At 42.1% G+C, this 23,921-nt stretch overlaps 1 long non-coding RNA gene across 2 annotated transcripts in view; it reads right to left on the bottom strand.

Annotated features, from left to right (window-relative positions):
• Positions 1–4,163: 4,163 nt before the first annotated feature.
• The window catches only part of LOC109492332, a 72,096-nt gene continuing 52,338 nt past the window's right edge, over positions 4,164–23,921 (bottom strand). The window contains exons 9-10 of one of the 2 annotated variants that reach the window (XR_006586134.1): positions 8,515–8,610; positions 4,164–5,108 (exon numbers count right to left, since the gene is read on the bottom strand). This is a non-coding gene — a long non-coding RNA (uncharacterized LOC109492332). The remainder of the gene's footprint in view (positions 5,109–8,514; positions 8,611–23,921) is intronic. The other variant, XR_006586135.1, reaches the window with a different exon arrangement.

Below are 23,921 nucleotides of genomic sequence, written 5' to 3'. Positions count from 1 at the left end.
TATATATTCAGATACTGCAAGAAAGAGCTGGCAGTCAGCTGGAAGAGGGAAGTTAGTGGACAACCTCCCTATGCAGTGTCTTTGGGATTTGACGTAACATTTGCGCCAAAGCCATGCTCTTCTTGGCAATGCGTAGCCCATGACCAAGCATAGATGGAGCCCCTCATGGGACTTCCCTATTGGCAGTCTTTGTACCTGGGCTCCACATTGTGTTGGCCAAGACTTTCTTAGAATTGCAGCATAATCTAAGGCTTTCCTTACTCTCTCACATGTATCAGACCTGACTCACATTCTAAGAGTTTTCCTTGCCTACCTCTATTCCCTTCTCAGCTATGTCTTTCAGAGGGGTTGCTCCTTCCCCTACCCACTTCAAACTCCACCTAGGCACTTGCTTCTTAGAGACTCCAACTAACACAACATGATCATGGGTCTTTTTATCCAGTCACCTTCAGTTGCTCCACACATGAAGTCATGGTTCACACATGAAGTAAGTGGCGGACTGGAACTTTCCAGGTAAGCATGAAGGAGTAATAGAGAAGCAAAGGAATGGAGAGTTCCCAGTATATGCAGAGTCATCCATAAACTGGAATCTATGCTGTGGAAGAAGGGGAGTGAAACTCTGAGGATAGTGAGGATGGTTGGGAGATTCAGAACATGCACTCAGGTCAACCTTTTTTGAATCTCACAAATGTCTGGTGGCTCAGCCTCCCCTTCTTTATAGAATGAAACCTAGGAAGACAAAGACACCTGCTCAAAAAACTGTCCTTCATGCTCTCATTTTGGGCCACAATCCTGGTTGTCAAAAGAACAAACGTATGCTGCATACCTTCTTTGAGCCAGGCATTGTGCTAGGCATTTGCATCTATCATGAAGCTATTTGAGCATTAAACAATAGATAGGTGAGGTAGATATTGTTTTTCCTATTTTTATATGTGAAGAAACTGAGACTCAAAGAGAAGTCATATAGCTAATCAGTGATGGATTCAGGATTCAGATCCAATACTGTTTCAAAGGCTTCAGAGCCTGAGCTCTTTCCACAATACTACATTGTTGGTAGTTGTTAGATACAACTTATATATCAGAGCTACTAATTAATTTAATCTTGTGTACACAGAGTCTGTACAGAATGCAAATGTGTATGTAAATTATTATTTTAATTTTTACAAACAAAGATGCAAATGCATCCTTAGGTTTACAGGAAACTGGTAAGATAACTTTACCTCAGCTGACCCATTCTTAGGGCTCCAGCAAATCTGAATCATTCTAATATAAATAAACCCCCAGCCTTCCATATGAAAGCTATTCCTTCAGAATTTAAAACATTGAGACTCTGGCCCCCCATCAAGGATATTTTAGATTCCTCATGATGTTCTTTAGGGCTGAGATAAATGTAAAATACAAAACCTCTCTCTCGAATTTTCTCTCTGCAAATAAGAAAAAAAGAATCTGTGCCTGAGTTCTATCCTTGAGGATTCAAGCGAGCCAGGACACAGCTCTGGCCTTCAGACACAGTCTGACTTCTTTAATCACACATTTACCTCAGTTCTCTGAATTTACTTTCTCTGTTCTCACCTCCCCTAAACAGATGAGCATTATGAGGAGTTGGCTTAATTTGAGATGTTCTGGGGATACTGCCTCTCCCAATTCTCTGGGTTCTGAGATCTGAATACTCTTTAAGAGTATTCATTCAAGTATAAGTTCCCTTGGACTTAATCAGTATTGCCACCTAATACTTAACTCAGATGAAATGTACTTTAAGATTTAAGGAGGGGAAGGAGCAATTGGAAAAGGAACCCTAAATAAGGAAATATGGACAGGGGTGGTTGAGTGTCTCAGCCGGTTAAACATCCAAGTCTTGATTTTGGCTCCGGTCATGATCTCATGGTTCATGAGTTTGAGCCCCATATCAGGCTCTGTGCTGACAGTGTGGAGCCTGCTTGTGATTCTCTCTCTCCATCTCTCTCTGCCCCTCCCCCATTTGCACTCTCTCTCTAAAAATATAAATAAATAAACATTTTTAAAAAAAGGAAACGTGGACAGGCAAATGCTACTTGGATAATGGCTTCCTCAAGGTCATATGCCTTCTGTTGATGGCACTTTGCAAGTGGGATTGATGGCTTCTCCACCCACCACCACTCACAGACTCAATGCTCCAGCATGCTCAGTACTTGCCGAAGTCCCTCGACTAGATGTTTTTTCCTTGCTCTGAGCCCTTTGACATGCTGGTCTCTCTTCCTGAACCATTATTGCCCTACATTTGCCTGGTTACTAGTTCCCCCTAAGAGTCTGCTCCAGCATCTCTTTCTACCTTACATGGGATCTGTGCTAGACCCCTCACTGCTCAGTGCTCCCCTTGTACTTTCTGTGAAGTCCCAGAGAACATTTATCCTGTTTTATTTATCTTCATATTCCCAGCATCGAGCTCAGTGTCTTAAATAAATCTTTTTAATAAATATTCAAGTGTCTCAATGAAACATTATTACCAAACTTAGCACATTTTCCAATAGCTGTTAGATTGCCTGTTCTCAGTGCCCAGTGGACTACTCTAGTCTGAAAAATTGTGTCTCTCCATTCTTGTATCCCTAGAAGCTTAGTACAGCATTTGGTCCATAGGAGATGCTCAGGAAACGATTTTGGAGATAATTAACAAGTTAGGAAAATGCATCTTCACCAATAAACTGGATTATTTTAATGGTGGAAATGGCTCCTCCTCCTTCCTATATTGCTATTCTCAGTTCTTACTAGGGGGTGGCATGCAGCCACACGGTTGACTGTCTGCACTGACACACACACAGTAAGGGATCCCGTCACTCGCACCTCTGCACCTAGTTAGACTCCCAGCCCTGTCTCAGGGCTTCATTATCCTGAGGCAGGCACATATCCCTCCATTGCCTCTTCTTCTCTCCTTTTCCTGCTGCTTCTGGAATTAAGGTGCTGCAGACCTGGCCTCACTCTGACACTCATTACTCTGGTATTGATGGCCTTCCACCTCCCTGTTATTGTGTGAAGATTAGAAAGCAGAGACCTTTCTTGAGCAAAGGAATGGGTTTTGTCAGTATTCAGTGTGTAACAGCAGAAAGTATAATAAATTCTGGCAGTCAATCGAATATGACATGATAATGAATGTTAACATCATGTGCCCCCCTTTGCCAACAGAGGGGAAAGTCATGTTAGATCACAGCTAAGCACAAGCACTGTGTGATTTCTATTTGCCTCTCTTTCTTTCTCCTCCTTTCCCAGATTTGACCTCATTGCTTTCTCAACTCCACCCCTCCATCCCCAGCTTCATTTGCCCATATTTCTCAGAAACACTGCTTCAATTCCCAGGGCTCTGCATCTTGTCTGTGAGAAATGTGACCCCAGATGGAACTTCCCTCCCCCAAATTTAACAGAATCCTCTGCCTGAAAAGCCCTCCCGCAGTCCTAGGGCAGCCCCCTGAGTCTGAATCTGACTGAATAGGATAACAAACCAGGAGAACACTGTGAGGTGAATTCCAAGCTCAATGCCAGCTTCAGGCAAGTCAAAAAGCAAGACTCCTGCTCCTCCCATGCAAAATGAATACAAGGAGAAACTAGAACCAAAAACCTATTCCTTACCTTCGGTTTTCCCCAAACTATTTGGCTTCAGGTGTTTTGCCTTCCGTCTTGAGTTTAAAAAACTCAGAGTCCCACAATAGAATTATATGGCTCAGGATCAGCTTTTGTTCAGTTGCATTGCTATTAATAAATATTCATATGTGTTAAAAAAAAAAAAAGAACTTAGTATCATGGAATCCATAAGGATTTCTTAGAGAAACATTCTTTAGCAACTTCGGGTCCTTCCACTGGCCAGTCTGAACTCTTGTTGGTCAACCAAAACATGTGATAACTGTCTTGTTCTCATAGAGCTAGAGATTACCTTCAATTAATAGTACCCATTAATAAACCATGGTGATGCGCCAGGCATTATACCATTTAATCATTTTACACACACACACACACACACACACACACACACACACACACACAATATGTGTATACATGGTATAATGTACATGTTTTATGTTATATGTTATAACATATGTGTTTTGTTATATATGGCTCTATGGCTCAGAAAGCTATAGGCACTTATTCTCAGTGTCACAGCCATGAAATCATCAAGTGTCAGGCCAAGGGTATTATCAGTTTCTTCACTTTATCCATCAAGTACCAATATAGGGAGCTACTGTGGACCAGACCACATGAGCAGGTTTCATTCTTTGTCTCTCTGGGTCATCTCCAATAGTCCTCAGTAGAAACTGATTGAAGTTACCAAAGGTATCTGGGTAAGATAATGTAAAGGTAGGAAGGATGGCTAATATAATAATAACTATTATTATTATTAATACCTGAGCAGTACTTTATGGGTTTTTCAGTACTCTATAGTTTAAAACACTTTTGTGTGCATTATTTCATTTGATCCTTAAAAAAGCCAGAGTAGGCACTATTATCATATTCATTTTACAGATGAAGAAACTGATGTGGACTAATCAACATTCACAACTACTTTAGTATTTAAAATACAGACTGAAAATGAGGTCGCCAAACAACCAAATTAAATTTAATAGCAATAATGATCTTATTGGTATTTGGATGTTACTTTATAGTTTCAAAGTATTTTCATGTACATTCAGTTTTAAAATTAAATTCACAAGTATACAGAAATTTAAAAATCTGTGTCTTCAACCCTGTCATCCCAAATCTTGAAATCTTTCATAGGGAAATAAACCAAATCAAAGCATCTATGCCAACAGTCTCTATTTCATCATGTGGTCTTCTTGAAGATCATAGAGAAACGTGATCTAGAAAGTTCTAGAACCTTCTTCCCAGCCTGCAGCCTCAGTCCTGGGAAAGGAAACACACCTATCTGCCTCCCCTCCATACTCTTCCCAGTCTTCCCCCAAGAAGGAGGATTTGCATGTTTAATTGCTAAGAGACAAAGATCCAAGGAACCTCATTTCAACAGTGGTGAAGTTATTGCTTTGAAAGACAATGCATCTGCAGTCCTCTTTCCAGCTTTCCCACTTGCACCTGATGGACAAGGCTGAAATTCTTATCCAGGTGTGGGGAGTAGAGAAATTGCTGATGTTCTAGTGTTAAGTGAGAAAAAGCAGGGTTCAAAATTATACACACACATAAACATACAGTAGGACCTTAACTGTGTTTAAAAAGCATGGGCAGAAGATTATTTACATTCATGTTAATGCTTATGAATACCTTTATAATTATTATGTGTTACTTTTATAGTCAGAAGAAGAAAATCAATAGGGGCTCCTAGGTGGCTCAGTCAGCTAAGCATCCAATTTCGGCTCAGGTCATGATCTTGCAGTTTGTGGGTTCAAGCCCCATGTCAGGTTCTGTGCTGACAGCTCAGAGCCTGGAGCTTCATTCAGAATCTGTGTCTCCCTCTCTCTCTGCCCCTTTCTCTCTCTCTCTCTCTCTCTCTCTCTCAAATAAATAAACATTAAAAAATTAAGAAAAGAAAGAAAAAAATCAATAGAATGGATGAGACTGGATTGACAATGAGTTGTATGAAATGAAACTCAGAGGTTTTAGTAAACCCAAACTAAGCATGAGGCTTCTAGAAATTACCTCAGGGGTAAGTTGGGCAGGTCAAAGCCTATCTTACCTAAAGAATCTGCCACAAACTCCTGCTACAAAATGTGACCATCCTCCAGGGAAGATAGCTATATATATAAAGCCACCAATTGCCTGGCACGTGGTAAGTCTTGAAATGCCAGAATTTATAAGTAATTCATGAACACATGCTCCAAGATCATTTGGATATTTACCCAAAGTTACTGAAAGAAGAAACTGAGTTTTTCCCACTTCTTGCCTGGAACTGCTTATACTGTTTACCTGCTTAGCTACAAATATTCAGTATCAATAATCCCAGTGGTAAGCACTTAATACATGACAGGAGCCGTGGACCAAGTTTTATGTTACACATACTTCAAACTTTATTGCTTTAATCCTCCATATACAAAAGCTTGTGATTAGTGCAGTGTTCCATGATTTTAAAAATTTCTTTCCTACTGTACCTCACTTCCCTTAGGATTCCCTTTTCCTTAGGCTTCTGCGCCCCTGTTAACATCTGTCAGCCTGACTTCAGGCCACTGTTATGAGAACTAGAAGGGATGACAGAAGGTATCTAACTTAGTTTCTTAGAAGTGAAATAATGGCCCAAAACCAGCCAGGTAATTAGTATCAGAGCCAGGCCATGAACATGACACAGCACTCTTTACACTTTGTGATCAAATAATTTACACTTACATATATATAAAGAAGGAGCTGGGGATAGGGAAAAGTCCCCTGGAACCATCAGTTCTAGATTTGATGTCCCTCTGATATCTGGCCTTGGACAAATAACTCTGTACTCCAGGCCTGGTTCTGCTTCTATAAAAACCATCCAGAAGGACTCTTATGGGGGTTGGGGGGGATAATATATGTGATAAATAGTGCTTTGCAAACTGCAAAAAGATTATATAAATTGTAGGCGTTGTTATTTTGACAGTTATTTAAACACCTTTCCAGAAGTATTTGCATTTTATTTATTTGTTTGTTTGTTTGTTTATGTATTTGAGATAGAGAAAGAGACACAGAGAGAGAGAGATGGGGGCATAGGGAGAGGGAGAGAGAGCATTTTAAGAATGCTCTATGCCCAGCATGGAGCTTGATGTGGGGCTCAATCTCACAACAATGACATCATGACCTGAGCAGAAATCAAGAGTCAGAGGCTTAACGTACTGAGCCACCCAGGTGCTCCAGAAGTTTATGCATTATAAAAGAGATAAACTGGTAAGAATCCTGGAGGTAAGACAACTTTTCAAACATTGCTGGTGGGAGTGTGAATAGCTACAATGATCTGACAAGATCTATTAAAACTCAAAACATGCGTATACTTTGCACCCTAACTCACACTTATTAGCACCAAACGCTTGGAGATGAAAGTAGGATGCCAAAGAGTACATGTACAAAGATGTTTATTACAGGATAGTTTTACAAGTAGAAACAAACTGGATGCCTCTCAATAGGGGAATGGTTAAATACCCTGTAGAACACTCATACTGTAAGATATTTTTCAACTAATAAAAAGAATGTGTTCCTGTTCAATCTATATCTATTGACCCAGAGGGGTTTCTACAATATATTGTTAAGAGAAAAACAAGTTATAGAGAAATGTACTTACTTGATTTCAGGTTTGTAAAACTGTGACTACATAACACCCTCTATTTGTGCTGAGAAAGGGAAGGAAAGAGAGTAAAGCACCAATGAAGTCATGTCAACTCAAAGTCATGAGTGTCCAGTGGTAAGATTTTTCTACCACTGGATGTTTAGCTGATGGGAAAATAAATTCAAGACTAAATCAGGAGAAATAGCAAATATGATCAGAGGCAAGTGTCTCTGCCTTGGTGTATGGCTGCCTCTCCATGAATGTGCCTCTCCATTCAGAAGGCACCGCATATTTCTCCATTTCAACCACAGGTGTCTGCAAGTGCTTAGGTCAGTCATCTCATTGCCTGTCTCTGCAGGGAAGCAGAAACCTATGGATGAAGCACATCCAAGTTTTTTGTATTTACCACTGTCTCATTCTTGGTTTCTCCACTAATGTTTTGGATGGCGCCTAAAGTGCAAGCCAAGATTGTAAAAGAAGAGGCAAGCAATCAAGTGTTCTTGACAATAATGTTGCACCCTTCAGAGCACAAAACCGATGGACCTCAGCACATAATTACCAATATAGATTGTTGTTTTAAGGAAAAACGTTTTTTAATCATAATAAAACACTCTTACACTGGCAGAGAGTGCTGCATTTATACATGCCTTGTTGTTTCTGCATTGCCAAGCACTCAGACTTTGCCTCAAAAGGAACATCAGACAGGGAAGGGTTAAAGATATAGTTGAAGAAGTGATTTTCACTGTTAGTAAGGAAGCCCACGTCAAAAAGGTGTGGCAGCTGGGTAACAAACAAGGGAAATATGGAAGTCATATATTCTTGGAACTCATTGTTACTTCAAGGGAATCATAAGCTGAACTAAACTATGCCAGCAAAGATAGCTGTTATTAACTTCTCAGATGCTATCTTGTCTGGGAAACCTTCTCCTCACCCTACATAGTTGACTCTTCCTTTCTCTGTGTATCCTTATAATTTGCTACACCCCTTCTAAACCACTAACTGTATGGCACTGCTTTTATTTGTTTATTTTTTTCATGTCTTATGTTCAGGTCTTTTTCATCTTTTTTTTTAATTTTTTTAATGTTTATTTATTTTTGAGAGAGACAGAGACAAAGCGAGAGTAGGGGAGGGGCAGAGAGAGAGGGAGACACAGAAGCAGAAGCAGGCTCCAGGCTCTGAGCTGTCAGCCTGACACAGGGCTGGAACTCACGAGCTGTGAGATCGTGACCTGAGCTGAAGTCAGACACTCAACCGACTGAGCCACCCAGGAGCCCCTAGGTCTTTTTCATCTTTATGTCAACCATTTCCTCCCCACTGCTTACCTGGGTGCAGGTCCCGATGAGAGCCAATCCATGCTGAATGAATCTGCTCCTTCTGTTTATGGCACATAGGCACAGCAAACATTAAAAAGCCCTAGGCTTAAATAAGAACAAGTGAATTCCATTTGTGGATGTATACCTAGTCTCTTTATGATTTCAAACAAAGCACTTGGCTTCCCTTTGATAAGTTTACCCACCTGTAAATTGACCACAGCACAAAATATTGAAATTGGTGGAAAAAGTAAGGAACTGGTGGGGGAAATCATAATTGATCTCCCTAAGGGCTCTCCCACCTGTGCACCAGAAAACTCCTACCTGTCCAGTGGGAGTGAGCCCAAGCATCACTTCCTCACTGAAGTCTTCTACACTTCCCCAAGGAGAATTGGTACTTACTTCATAATCAGCTCCTTAGAATTCTTTTTCTCCACCACACTGCAAGTTCTTGGGCAGGGGGTGGGAGGGAATAGTGCATTTTTATCTGTGTATCCCCAGGGACTGATATAACATCTGACCAATAGTCATCTCCCAATAAAATTCAAATAGATGAACAAGTGAACAAATGGAGAGAGGGAAGGAAGGAAAACTTTTATCTTAGATTCTAGTTTGGTTAAAATATCTCTGAGCTTGGCTACAGTGAACAAAACAGGAGACTATGGATGCTGGAGAGGATGTGGAGAAATAGGAACCCTCTTGCACTGTTGGTGGGAATGCAAACTGGTGCAGCTGCTCTGGAAAACAGCGTGGAGGTTCCTCAAAAAATTAAAAATAGACCTACCCTATGACCCAGCAGTAGCACTGCTAGGAATTTACCCAAGGGATATAGGAGTACTGATGCATAGGGGCGCTTGTACCCCAATGTTTATAGCAGCACTCTCAACAATAGCTAAATTATGGAAAGAGCCTAAATGTCCATCAACTGATGAATGGATAAACAAATTGTGGTTTATATACACAATGGAATACTACGTGGCAATTAGAAAGAATGAAATATGGCCTTTTGTAGCAACATGGATGGAACTGGAGAGTGTTATGCTAAGTGAAATAAGTCATACAGAGAAGGACAGATTCCATATGTTTTCACTCCTATGTGGATCCTGAGAAACTTAACAGAAGACCATGGGGGAGGGGAAGAAAGAAAAATGGTTAGAGAGGGAGGGAGCCAAAACATAAGAGACTCCTAAAAACTGAGAACAAACTGAGGGTTTATGGGGGGTGGGAGGGTGGGGAGGGTGGAGGATGGGTATTGAGGAGGGCACTTGTTGGGATGAGCACTGGGTGTTGTATGGAAACCAATTTGACAATAAATTTCATAATAATAAATAATAAATAATAAATAAATAAATAAATAAATAAATAAATAAATAAATAAAATATCTCTGAGCTGATCTAATGGTGGAACTCATGTCTCCATAGTATTTGCTGATATATAAAGAGTGAAATAGCATGGAAGCTCTCCAAGATTTGGGGACTTGAAATTTAAATATGATTACTCTCTTGATCTGTCCTTCTTTCAATTAACCTCACCAATATTATATCAGCAATATCAGGATGTATCACACTAACTATAGAATATTTTCCCAAATAAGGGCAGGAAGGCAGGAGGATGCCTGTTATATGCATTACATATAATATTTCATTTAGCCCTCAACACTATCCTCTAATGTCAGTATTAGTAAGCCCACTTTTGGGGTGAGAAATCGAAGATCTAAGAGGTGAAAAATTCATCTAGAATCATCCTGCAGGAAGTTGACAGACCGAGGATACACCAGAAACCAGACCCGGTGGCCTACAAAAATCTAAAAGGAAATTATGTCCTGTAATCTCCATAGAAAAACATGGAGGTGCAATGTACATTGAACAGGTCTGGGAAGGAGAGTGGCAGCTGGTTCATCATAAGTTTGATCAGCCACTATTGCTTGTTCACCATACCTGTGTGTGGCCCACCCACAAGACCTGCCTGGACTCTGTCGAGCCTGAGTAGGTAGCAATGTGCACAACTTTCACCCAAGAGCCTACTTACCCATCTCCTTGGAGTGAGGAGCTCTGTAATGTGGAAACCCACCTGTGGTGGCCTGCTCAGTAGGCGTGAAGGGGCTGTGCTGCATATAAATGGACTCTTTCACTTAGCAGGCGGCAGGTAATTTCTTTTGTCCCTGCTGATGCATTATTGATTGTGATGAATGTCAGAGTGGGAGCCCATTCCAGGAGCCATTAAACAATAATTTCATCTCCGGTGGGTAATTGATTGTCAGGGGCCCACAGTGGCCAGTTGTGAAGTGGTGGTAACGGTGAATGTTTTTATTCGGGACAGGGTGTGAAGGGAAGATTGCATGATTTATTTATCAAATATCAAGCCCAGTTTTCAGGAAGAGGAAGCTGAGATGTGAAGATGACCTTCTCTGAGACTCAGGCAGCCTGTCTCCAGAGGTCAGATTCCTGCTGCTCAGTATTAGGGACATATCAGGAAGTCTTTCTCTACCTAGTCCCAACCGTCACCATCCCTGAAAGCCACCCTCCCTATGCACCCTGGGCACTGACTTTCAAGAATTGACACTCTGTACTACCACCATGCTAGTCCTCATAGCCTATATACCCAGCATCCAAATCCAGATGTGCATTCTTTCAATATAGAACAGTTTAAATCGACTGGGCCCCTCAGTTCACACCCTTGAATGCCCTTCTCCTTGCTTCCTGCCTATCCAGTTCTTGTGTATTCCCTTGGTTCCAACTGACATAATCTCTGCAGGGCTCCAATCTACCTCAGACCCAGGTGGGAGTGTGAATGTCCCTGCTTCCATATCCTATGGCAGCTCATTCATGTCTCTGCCACAGAACTTCTACTATGTGCTGAATATTTGTTTGGATTCTGTCTTGACCACATGGTGAGTGATTCATAACTTTCCTGGATTACCAACTCCTTACAAAATTTGGTGAAAACTATGAAATTTGTCCCTAGGGGAAAATGTGAGTATCCTGGCAGATATGCAAAATATTGCATACAGTTTTAGAGCATTTGCAGATCTGCTGAAAACCATTCATGGACCTCAGGTTAAGAACCTCTACCCTGACTGAGGTGTCTGAGGCCAATATCTTATTCCCCTTTGTGTCTCCAGGCACAGTGCAACATGTGGCACATAGTAGGTTCTTAACAAATGCTTGGTAAATGGGTGAACACTGTCTCTATGGTGCAGATCAAGGACATGGGAGTGTAGGCTTCACTGAGAACCTCATGCTGTACATAAATGCATGGGCATTTAGAATAAAGGCATGCATTATGGTGTAAGAACTGTACAGAATGGCATTGTTGCTGCCATCCTGAGCTGCTCTTGGTTCCATGTTTTAGAGTTTCATAAATGGAAAGAAAGGGGATCAGAAAGGGCTTGAGTATTACACAGTGCAGCAGAGCTTCATAGAATTGAATCGGAAACTCCAAAGAGCACCCAAGTACGGAAACTAAAGCCAAGGAAGGTCCAAAGACTTACCCAAATCTCTGGGCCTCACTCTTCTCATTTTCATTCTAGAATTAGAATAACTACTCAAAAGGCCTGGAGACGGTATTTTTCCCATAAGGAAACAACAAACCAATGACAAAGTAACTCTCAAGATCAGGCTAACTCATGATATTGGCCTTGCCCTCAGCCCCTGTTAATATGGCTTCCTGTGTTCCATGGAACTACTTGTCCTATAGCATGAACATTTCTCAGTCTGGAGCTTTATAGGTATAAACTCTCAATGACAAGGGCCACTGCAGGAACAGTTGTAAAATGTCATGTGAAGAAGGCAGATTCTGGAACCAGAATGCCTAGAGTTGAACATTAGCTCTAACACTTAAACACATGATCTTGGGCAAGTTCTAAATCTCTCTGCACTTCAGTTGACTTGACTATACAATGGAAGTCTCATAATTCCTACTCCTTAAGACCTTGAGAGGAACAAGTAAGTAGTAGATAGAGGGCTCAGAACACATAAGCATTCATTAAATGTTAGCCATTACTATCACTACGAGAGGGGTTTGTGGATAGATATTGTTATTGCAGTAAAAGGTTTCTGAGTATATGTGTGCAGAAGAAAAGGCTTGTTTTATTTTATTATATTATTTTAGCTCAGACATCAGCTGAGCAACAGTTCCTATATCAGAATCACACTGTCCTCCAAAGATAAGAAACCAATGTCTTCAACATGCTCCCCATCAAAGAGACCACATTTTCTCCACATACAAAGTAAGCCAGATTTAAACGTTGGCCTTAACCTCTGATTGCTGGAACTGTCCTTAACAGCACACTCCTTTCTTTCGATCTCCTGATGCATTCACTGTACATAAATGCAAATTTTCTTGATACTCATAAACAGTCAATAAAATAGTAAAAAAAAAAAACATTTATTATGTATTTCATTAGTTATATTTCTCAAAGACCAGTAGTTTTTCATAGCAGAAAGTGAAACTTATCTTTTGGTTAGGGTTCTGCCAGTGCCCATCACATTCCCCTTGGCCCACCCCAAGCATTAGAGAGAGCACTGGAACTTAAATCAAAACATAGGCTTAAGTTCCTTCCCTCACTGGTCTGGGACTCTGGTCAAGACACATGTGCATGAGACTATTACTTATCCACTCCAATATCTGTTATCTACTTTATCCCTAACAATAATAAAAGGCCTTATTTTAGTTTGCACATGGGCATTTAGAATAAAGGCAATATTTTCCAGTCCCTCTTGAAGCTAGATGTGGCCACGTGATAAAATTCCAGCTAATGAGGCAAAAGGGGCAGCTGTGTGACATTTGCCCTTTCTTGACCTCTCTCTCCTTCCTACTGCCTATAATATATCTATACAATAGCTGGAGCTTTCTAGCTGCCATCATGGACCCATTTGGATGATAGCCACACCTAGTAATGGTATAGCCTGAATCCCTAGCAATTTCATGGAGCCGTCATGCTACCCCAGACTGCCTGTTTACAAGCATTATTTAAAATGAGAGTGAAATAAATGTCTTTCTTTTTTACATAATAGCTACTATTTGGGGTTTTCTGCTGCTCACAGCCTGACGCTAATCCTAAGTGCTCTGAATCTCAGGTTTCTCATCACTACAATGCAGATAATAATTCATATCTACATTACATGTAAAGGTAATATTACAAATGTAAACTCATTGTTACAGTAGAAATTGAATTATAAGTACTTATAGAAGAAATGGAAATAATGAAATACAAAGAAGGATATAAGACAGAAACTAGTGCAGTGTAGACATTGGGATTGCATTTTGGAATGAGTGCATCAGGGACAAGGACTGAGCTGCCCCTTGGAGAGCCCCTCTCTTCAGAAACTTTAGATTCTAACCAGCACGAGCCATTCTTCACCGTAATTTTCCACATCCACAACCACGGACACAAAAAACAAGCTGGAGGAAGCCCTGGTGGGAAAGGTCAGGAAGTCCAGTAAGAAGCAGGTCAAGTGGGAAGGGAAATGGCAACTCGGTGTCATTTTCAATGAACTTGAAAAAGTGAAGGGGAGAAAAGTAATCTTTAACGTTGAGGAGCAGAGTTTATCTGTGAAAGGTGGATTTATCATGGGTTTCCTTCGTCCTCTCCTTTATTTTTTTTTACCCGCTACTCCATTATCCTGTCAGCTGGAACCACGGGCTCTCCCAGAACCCTCCATCACGTCTCTACTGCTGTCTCCAGGAAGTCCTTATGGAACCTCAGCTCTCCCCTCACTGCAAATTCAGAGCCCTTCAGGTCCCAGTGCACTCTCCTGACATGGCTGATGGATGGACAAGTGGCTCCCCATGATGGCTGATGCCAGGCCCCAGATTCCAGCTCAGTTCAGTGGCTTCCTTCCTGCCTCCATACCTTAATAATTTATACATACCTCTTTCCATGCATCTGTGAAAATGCCCTTCGTCCATGCCAGCTTTTACAGGATGATTTCTGCCGACTCTCTCCATACACTTGCACTGACTACCTGCTCTGCACACCAGTGTTACATGTTCTGTCTTATGTCTTCCCATGAGAGAGGACATTTCTAGAAGGTGGGAGCACGTCCCTCTAGTAATGACTTTCCCTACCACAGATTTGTTTTGCTCCAAAATGATTTCAGCTAAAATGTGTTGAGCCTCATAGATCCTTCTTCAAATACTATCAGGTGTGGGGCACCTGGGTGGCTCAGTCAGTTGAGCATCTGACTTTGGCTCAGATCATGATCTCACAGTTCATGGGTTCAAGCCCCACGTCAGGCTCTGTGCTGACTGCTTGCTCAGAGCCTGGAGCCTGCTTCAGATGCTGTGTCTCCTTCTCTCTCTGCCCCTCCCCCACTCACACTTTGTCTTACTCTGTTTCTCAAAAATAAATAAATGTAAAAAAATTTTTAAAAAATACTATCAGGTGTGGCATCACCACTTTATAAATGGGGAAGTTTTAAAATGCCAACAGCCTCATGGCCATTAACAGTGTAAGTAGGAACCCAACAGCCCTACCTCAAAGGCTAGTTTTTAAAAACATTTTTTAGGGGTGCCTGGGTGGCTCAGTTGGTTAAGCGTCTGACTTCAGCTCAGGTCATGGTCTCACAGTCTGTGAGTTTGAGGCTCTTGTGGGGCTCTGTGCTGACAGCTCAGAGCCTGGAGCCTGCTTCAGATTCTATGTCTCCCTCTCTCTCTGCCCCTCCCCGGCTCATGCTCTGTCTCTCTCTGTCTCAAAAATAAATAAAAACATTATTTTTTTAAATTTTTCAATGTTTATTTATTTTTGAGGAAGACAGAGAGAGAGAGAGAGAGAGAGAGAGAGAGAGCAGGGGAGGGGAAGATGGAGAGGGAGAGGGAGACACAGAATCCCAAGTAAGCTCCAGACTCTGAGCTGTTAGCACAGAGCTTTACCCAGGGCTTGAACTCACTGAGTGCAAGTTCATGACCTGAGACAAAATCAGATGCTTAACCCACTGAGCCACCCAGGTGCCCCTCAAGGCCTAGTTTTTCACCACATTTCTCTGTTCACAGAGCCTAAAAAGAGAGGCTGTCCCATCCCTGCAGCCTCCACTTCCAGACCTCAGCAGCCATCTCTTGCTGACAATATTCTTCCAACCTACTTCCCTTAGTCTAGATCCATTGTCTGCAGAAAAACACTGGTTCCCTCCCCCTCTGCTCCTGTGCCTATTGTTGCTAGTTCCTTGACAGAGGAGTCCAGCCTCCTCTCTTTAGTCAATTAGAGACTGTTCTCTGCACATCTGCATAGGGAATGTTTTGTTTTAGGAAATCAATAGAGCAGCCAATTTCTCATCGCAGACTCTCTGGAGGGACAGTTTCCTCTCCCTCCCTGCTCCCTGTAAGTGCTTATGAGAGGAGAGATGAAGAAGGCAAAATCCTAAATTGCTACTTTTTTAAGGCATTTGTGTTTGTTTGCTTGAAAAAAACAGGATCCTCGTATTTTTCATAAGCGAATCGTATGTGGAACCCAAACTTACAGAACAAAACAGATCTATACCAATCAAAGTGCAGTCAGAAATCTTGGGCCTCTCTCTAAGCCTTCCCCTCTTGACCTTTCCCCCCATCAAGGCTCCCAGAGTCTGAAAAGCAACCCGACAGAACCCTGGGGTTCCATTATAAACTGTTGAAAAACAGAACAGAATGTAAAAATAACTAACTTGATTTCATTAGCAATTTTCCTCTGATGCACACGTGAGCTGATTTCTCTCCTCTCTGAGCAGAGCCCCTGAACCAAGAATTCTCCTATTTTTAAAGATCTAGAGAAACTTCACACCAGGGCCTGGTGACACCTCCCACTGTTCATTATTTTAGGGTGAGGAAAATCCTCAATCCCCACAGCCTACGTTTACTCCTGTGCCAAGAGCACTAGCAACTATGCTCCAGGAAGGGCAGGCCTTTATCCTGTAGTCCCAGGGCATTGAACAGCACTCACCAGAGGCACCTGGGTGGTTCAGTCTGTTAAGCATCTGACTGACTTTGGCTCAGATCATGATCTCCGGGTTCAGTTCATGATTTTGGGCCTTGCTTCTCTCTCGCCCTCTCTCTACCCCTTATAGAATTCTCTTTCTCTCTGCCCTTCACTCACTTGTGCCCTCTCTCTTTCTCTCTCTAAAAGAAAAAAAAAAAAAAAAAAAGAACTGTACCCACCAGACATACAGTGAATGCTCAAGGAACTTTTCTGTTATATGGGTCAAAATCTGTATGAAAACCTCAGAAAGCACAAACCATTATTATATCTGCCCAGCCCTTCTTCTCTCTGAGTTAAAAAGAAAGAAAAAAAAAAACAGACTTCATTTTACTGACAACTCCCTCAGATGTCTGGGTTTTCACTAACCATCCTTTATATTATTCAATGCCGTATCTCCATATTTTTCAATCTAACAAGGTTTATCCTTTCAACAACTAGTTAATGAGTACCTACTATGTACCCAATGCTGTTAAGTGTGAGGGAAACAGAAAAAAAATGATAGAAACACAGTTCCTGCCTGTCAGGACTGTAGGGAGGAGAGAGCCCAGGAATCATACAAACTGGGGAAATAGTGACAACAGGCTGCCAGGGCCTAAGAGAGGAAATCACCTCCTCGTGGTTTCTATATGCTATTTTGATATTCCTATACAGGCACCACACAATTTCATGTGACTTGCCAAGTGATCTGGCCCCACAGAAATTGCAAAACATTACTTGAGAGTGTGAAGTCACTGCCTTGCTGTAAAGTCTGGCTCTATTATTTATTGCCTGTGTGTGTTTAGACAAGTTCCTTAAACTCTCTGTTTCTCAGTTTTCTCTTCTGTGAAGTGTTGATTATAAGAGGATTAAATTAAACAAGCTTGTCAAGTGCTGAGAACAGTTTCTGGCATGGAGTGAATATCCAAGAACTGTGTGAGCTTGTTTCCATGCTGGTCCAGGGGAGCTCTAGGACAGCTGGGACTTTTGAATGGATGAACTCGCACACATTCCCATGCTCTACTCTACCATGATGCATTACATATCTTTGTGCTCCTCAGTCCACTAAACCCTTGGTTCTGTCATTCTGTCATATTAAATCCAAAGAGGACACTGCCTAAATCCCAGCCTCCTTAGGTCTGTCCAAGGGGACTTTTATTATAAGAGTCAGTGTCTCTTATAAGCAGAACAATTAGAAGGAGAGTAGTCAGGGCCCCACTTCACTTTCTGGTGGTTTTGAGGTCCTTTAAGGGGGATGGGAAGGATAAACATCCAAATATGGCCAATAGCAGTGAAGCTTAATGAAATACATCTTGATGCTCTGTCTCTGAAATCTCCATCCTCGGGTAATTTCCTGAGCACATTCTCTATTACACAGTAGATACTACGCCTCTTGAAATTCAACCATGATGATAGTTTGTTAACATAGGAAAAGCCTTTAGCTAAATCATATTTTTATCTCATGGTATTGTGGATTTAAAACTTGGCTTCTTTGGGTTTTGCTCTTCCTCGGGTGTGACTCAAAGGTAACTTTCTGTGCACACTGATAGCAGAAAGTCACAGTCCTTTGGCTAGCCATCAAGTTACCCCAGGTGCAAACCACTCAGGGGAAAGCCATTAAAATTCCATGAAACAATGTGAAAGGCTCTTAGAGAATGGTTTGGGCCAATCTTTTTTTGGTTTTTAAGCTAATGAAAAACCAAGGCTCAGAAAAGGCAAGTGACTCAACCAAAGCCACCAGCAGTTGTCTTTTCAAGTCCCAAAATGGAGTCCCTTGTGCTAAACCCCACATCAGCAAACCAAGACTTAGCACCTAACCTACCTGCAGTCCCAATACCCCTAGGACTGTAACCTTTAACCAGTCAGCCTGGAAATACCTGGTCTGCCCTGGGGAGGTAATCTGCCCCACAGGCCCTTTTGATCCATTTAGGAGGACAACCTTGCCTGAAATGATGTGTTCTTTGCTAATAATATCCTTTTCTGGCCCCCTTTCCACCTTTAAAAACTTTTCCTTTTCTACAGCTTGGCGGAGCTTCTCTCTATTGCTAGATGGGATGCTTCCCAATTCAAGAATCACCAAAAAAGACCAATTTTTTCTTTACATGTATTCAGTTGAATTTTTGTTGTTTAACACAACCTTATCCTGACATGATGGGTGACAGGAGTTAGGAGAGCCCTATCATCTCCAAAATCCATCGTGATCTATAATCTGGAAAAAAAAATCCCAATATGCAAAATGAGGATAATGAGAAAGCTGTGATAAGAATTAAATGAGATGATGCATTTAAACATCTTAGCTCATTGGGGCGCCTGGGTGGCGCAGTCGGTTAAGCATCCGACTTTGGCCAGGTCACGATCTCGCGGTCCGTGAGTTCGAGCCCCGCGTCGGGCTCTGGGCTGATGGCTCGGAGCCTGGAGCCTGTTTCCAATTCTGTGTCTCCCTCTCTCTCTGCCCCTCCCCCGTTCATGCTCTGTCTCTCTCTGTCCCAAAAATAAATAAACGTTGAAAAAAAAAATTAAACATCTTAGCTCAGGGTTTGGCACATTAAAATGCAGTCACCTATGCCAGACCCAAGGTAAGATGCTTCCCTCAATGGTACCACACAGTACCATCATGTCTCTGTACTGCTCTGCTAAGTTCTGTAGCCTCCCTTCTTTGTTGCTTACCAAGTAATTAACTCAGTCTGCAAAGCAAACTTTTTTTTTTTTTTTTTTTTTTTTGCCCATACTATGTGTCAGGTGCTAAAATGAATCAGAAGTAGTCTCTGCCCGGTGCTCACAGATGGTAACACAACATTACTGTGCAGTGTAAGACACCGTAGAAAGGAGGCTCCAGGTTGTCCTGTATGGTGGTCATTAGCAGTGCTCAAGTGCACTCTGCCTGTCCACCACCAGGACGTGTGACAGCATGGCACTTCCTATCCCTACCTCCTGGCCAGTGAAATGGAGCAGAAGACACTAATTTCACCAATGTGTGATTCATTTGCATTTATCTCTGGCACATTTGAGCAGCCAAGTTGGGATGGGGGTTCCTCCATCAGCCTGATCCCTGCTGACCAACAATGCCTATGTGTGTAAGCAAGAAATAAAACTGTGTTGTTTTAAGCCACTGAAATTTTAAGGTTGCCACCACAACATTAATCTAACTCACCCTGTCTGGTCCATTCTGGAATGATGAAGATGAGAGGTCCCTTGCTGTTGTTTTTTTCCTTAGTGCCTCATCTTTAGTCCCCAGCGACCTTTCCTAAACACACACCACACTAACCCCTGGCTGTTTTTTTTCTTCTAACATTAAAGCATTTGCCAGCCTGGAAACTCTCATCTCCTCCCCAACACTTGACTCTCTTTAGACTAACAAACGACCCCTGGATGAAGGGCAAATAAGCAACCCCAAACATCCTCCTCCGCTCCTCCTCGCACCCTGCCTCCCGGCTCCTGCCTAATCTAACAATAGACGAAGCAATTGTGTTTTAATAAAGAAAATTGATTTACCTTTTCAGCATTTTAACAAATGGCAGTGCACACAGATCTCTAAAGATTTATGCCCACAATTTGCAAAATTATTTCTCTATCGATCAGCGCAGGTTTGTTTTTCATGGGTTCAGTCAATTAAGTAGTAACATTCAGGTGGGTAAATGAGTCAAGCCTATAAAGTCCCTGGTGAGGACAGATGCTTGTTTTATTCTGTGACTGAGGGATGTCACATGTGTAGGAAAGACACCTGGGACCTTATAGGGCAGACATAGAAGGCACTGGGAAGTCTGGGAAGCAGGTGGCATGCTGGTGGCAAGAAGAGAAAGGCGAGTGCAGAGGCTTCAGATTGTTTGAGATTAGAATACCACACTGGTGGTGATTCTGACAGCTAGATCCCACAAGATAGATGGTCAGCCTGGGCCCTTTGGTCTCACAAGAGAAAAGAAATGCCGAGGATGGGATCAGAGTTGGGCTATATAGGCAGCCTCATGGATGCCATCTTCCCATGTCTGCCCTTACCCTGGCATATGTACCTCGATACACCCTTCCTCACTTCCCTGGTTCTTGAAAGTAGCCCTGCAAGTGGGTCCTGTAAAAGGCCTGTATTTTAGAAAAAGAGTTCAGAAGGATAACCATTAAAATATTAACAGGTGTTTTCTTAGGGTCATAGACTAGAGCTGATTTGTATATCCAGAAGGCTTACCTACATTTTCTAATGTTTTGTGGTGATCATGTGTTAGCTGGATAAGAGAAATAATTTTCTTTTAAAAACCCAGTCATCCAAGTGGCTCATGATTCAGGAGGAATCTTGCACCTACATGATGTGCCCAAGGACTTGTCACACCAAAAACATGCGCTCCTACTGATTTTCACCAGCTTCATTAAAAACAAAGCAAGAAAACAAGAAGATAAGAAGAGAGGAAAGATGAAAAGGAAAGAAGGAAAAATGCCATGAGTACTGCGCGCAGGTACCGTGTTGGGTGTGGAAGATACAGGTGAATGTCAGTGTCCCTGTGGTCAAGAGACTTGGGGTCTGAAAGAGAGAAATGCAAACCATGGGCCAGGCTGCTTGATCAAACTGTGAATGAGGGAATAGGGAAGCTGTGGCTCCTGCAAGAAAGGAAGTCAGGGGCAAGAGTAAAGAAAGATGTCTTTAAAAAGGTGACATTTGAACAGGAGACCTGGTGCAAACAGGGGATAATAACATTAAAGGTTTACTCACCCATTTTGTTGGAGCAGAGATTCTTAAGAATGAAATTTTCAAAGCTCAAGGAAAGGATGAAACTGTAAAGTGGAATCCCAGGCCCCAAGCCAAGAAGCAGGTAGATATCTGGGCAAAGACAGGTGAAGAGTGCCTCAAACCAAGCCTGTTAAGGGGCAGCTAATCTGCATCAAGAGGAGAACAACCTCATTCATGGGAGGGAACAGGCAGTCATTACCTGTCAAAGCAAGAGAATTACTGCATTTCCAAAGGGATACTGGATGCCACACTTTCTATTCCTTGCCCTGTACACTTCTATTTTTCTGTTCCTAACACCAAGATCCATCCTCCATTCGGAAGATAAAAATCAAAGTAGCTAATCACTTTTTCAGTGGGAAGATATTCCTCTCTTCTGAGCAAATATGGACAGTGTGTTATTCTAGGAACTCTTCCTCTCTGTGTAGTTACTTGTGTGGTTCAGTGAAATTTGTTCTTTCAATCATCCAACAAGTGTTTCATGTCTTGTTTCAACAAATATTTATCTGAAGACATGTTTAATGAATACTTTGTTTCCATGTAATCTATACTATTCAAACCCCTCCAAATGGCTTCTATGTCAGTCAGAATAAAACCCAGAATCTATATCATGGCCCATGAAGTCTTCATGATCTGGACCCCTTCAACCTTCCTGAAATAATCTCTACCTCCCTCTTTACTTCTTCCATCCCTACTGCATCAGCCACCTTACTATTCTTCTATTCCTTAAAACTCAAACAAATTTTATTTTCACTTGCTTACTTTTCTGCTTCTAGCAGCAAGATGTCTCCTAACCCCCAACACAGAAGACAAAAGACAGACATCTCCCATGTACCTTCCCTCAGATAGCATTCTCATGCCCCTACAGTGCCTTCAAACCTCTATTGACCTGTAACGTTGTCCAAGAGAACTTCTCTTTCCCTGGCCATCCAATAGCCAGAGTACCAACTCCCCATCACTCTACATCCTCTTTATCATGCTATGTTTTCTTCCATACTACTTAGAACGATGGTTATAATATATGTCCATCTGCTTAAGTATTTCTTACCTGAACTCTCTCATTACAATGAAAGCCCATGAGAGGAGAGACTGTTCATCATTGTATGTCCAGTGTCCAGCATTGCCTAGCATATAGTAGCTGCTCAATGTTCAATGAATTAATGAATATGGGAATGAAGGCTGGGACTGGAAGGGAGCTATGGTAATACGGTGGGCTTCTGTGCTGCCTTCCTTTTCCATGACCGGCTCTATTCCTTCATTTAAAGGAAAGCACACTGCTGTGTCTGCAGACTGACAATGAAAAGTGCCTGAGTGAGGCTCTCAGGTCCAACTACTGTCAGAGACAAGATACAGAACTAAATGATCCATTGTTGAGTTCCGGTCTGGCAGTTCCTATCTAACCTGCAAGCACCAGGTAATTGGATTGGTAATGGGATATGGAGACTTTCACCTTGAGGTCACTGCTTTGTTTCTAGCCCAAGGGACAGCTCAGTTGAAAGTCATTGCTCTTGGGAAGTAGTTCTAAGACCACTGGGAAGTGTCTAAATCTGAGTTCAATTCAAGTCTGGGCCCCTGTTCAAGGAGAGAGTTTGCATTCCTCTTTTTTACACTATCTTGCATCTGTAATCCTCTAGAAGGTCATATAAGGCCTTGGCTTAAGGGCTCCCCAGGGCCACAGAGGAGGAGAGGAGCCCTGGTTGGGTCCAGGAGTCACAATCCTTCCTCAGAAGTGATTCCAAACTATATCCAGATGTCAGTGTCCCAGCAGGCAGTTGGGCTATGACTTTACCTTCACTGTTGGGCTTTTCTTATGGAATAACCAATAGGTAGAAACCTGGCCTAATGGTCATATCATTCCACCTGGTCATAAACAGTGTGTGCAGTGGAGGGGAGGGGTGCTCTGAAGACTGAAAAATGTGGTTTTGAATTCTGGATTGACCTTTCCTAGTTATGTAACCCTAGCCCCATTAGTTAACTTCTCTGCATTTCCCTTTTCTCATCTATAAACTGGATATAAAAACATCCACCATGTAGCAATGTTATGAGGGTTAGAGCTGGTGTATCTAAACCATTGAGCATAGTGTCTCATACACGGCAGGTGCTCAAGATATTGTAGTAACTGATCCAAAGGGACCCTCCTCCCAGGAGCTAGAAAGAGATATATTTATGGCCCTCCCATAGAAGTCCATTTATTTGTCATTCATCAAATAATTATCGAGGACTAAATAAACAGTGGGCACAGTGCTAGATACTAACAAAATTGCTAGTGTTCTAATTGTAGGAGTAAAGCATGGGGGCACAGAACTGCAGGCTCACTGCTTCAAGAAGCTCTTACAAAAATGAAGAAATAGTCATATATCCATAAAACCTCAGGCAAAAGGGGCCTCCTCACAGGAACAAGAAAGGTCACTGAAGTTAGGGACTGTAGCCCTGAATAAAGTCAGGGAATTTACTCTTACTTACTCATCTTTGTCTGGTCGTCCTCAGGGCTTTGCATGAAGTAGATACTCAAAATATATTTGATCAATTTAGAGTGAAAAGGAAGACATACAAAAAGAAAGTCTGTGGCCTGACCAACTTCTTCTTTCTGTGCAACCAGATTTAATTGCAGGGACCTGGGTTTGAAACCTCTCCTGCCCTGACCACTACAGCCCTTTTCTGCAGGATTCTGCAGCCAAGCCAGTCCCCCATCTCTGTGGTGTGTGGTTACAGAACAGACAACAGTGGCCTGATTTCGGACATGTGATGCACTGCAGGCTGCTGGGGCAGGAGGCAGGCGGGAG

Source organism: Felis catus, chromosome D1 (genome assembly GCF_018350175.1).
Source record: "Felis catus isolate Fca126 chromosome D1, F.catus_Fca126_mat1.0, whole genome shotgun sequence".
NCBI lineage: Eukaryota > Metazoa > Chordata > Mammalia > Carnivora > Felidae > Felis > Felis catus.
Note: the sequence above shows the minus strand (reverse complement) of the source record. Positions and strands in the feature narration are given on the sequence as shown.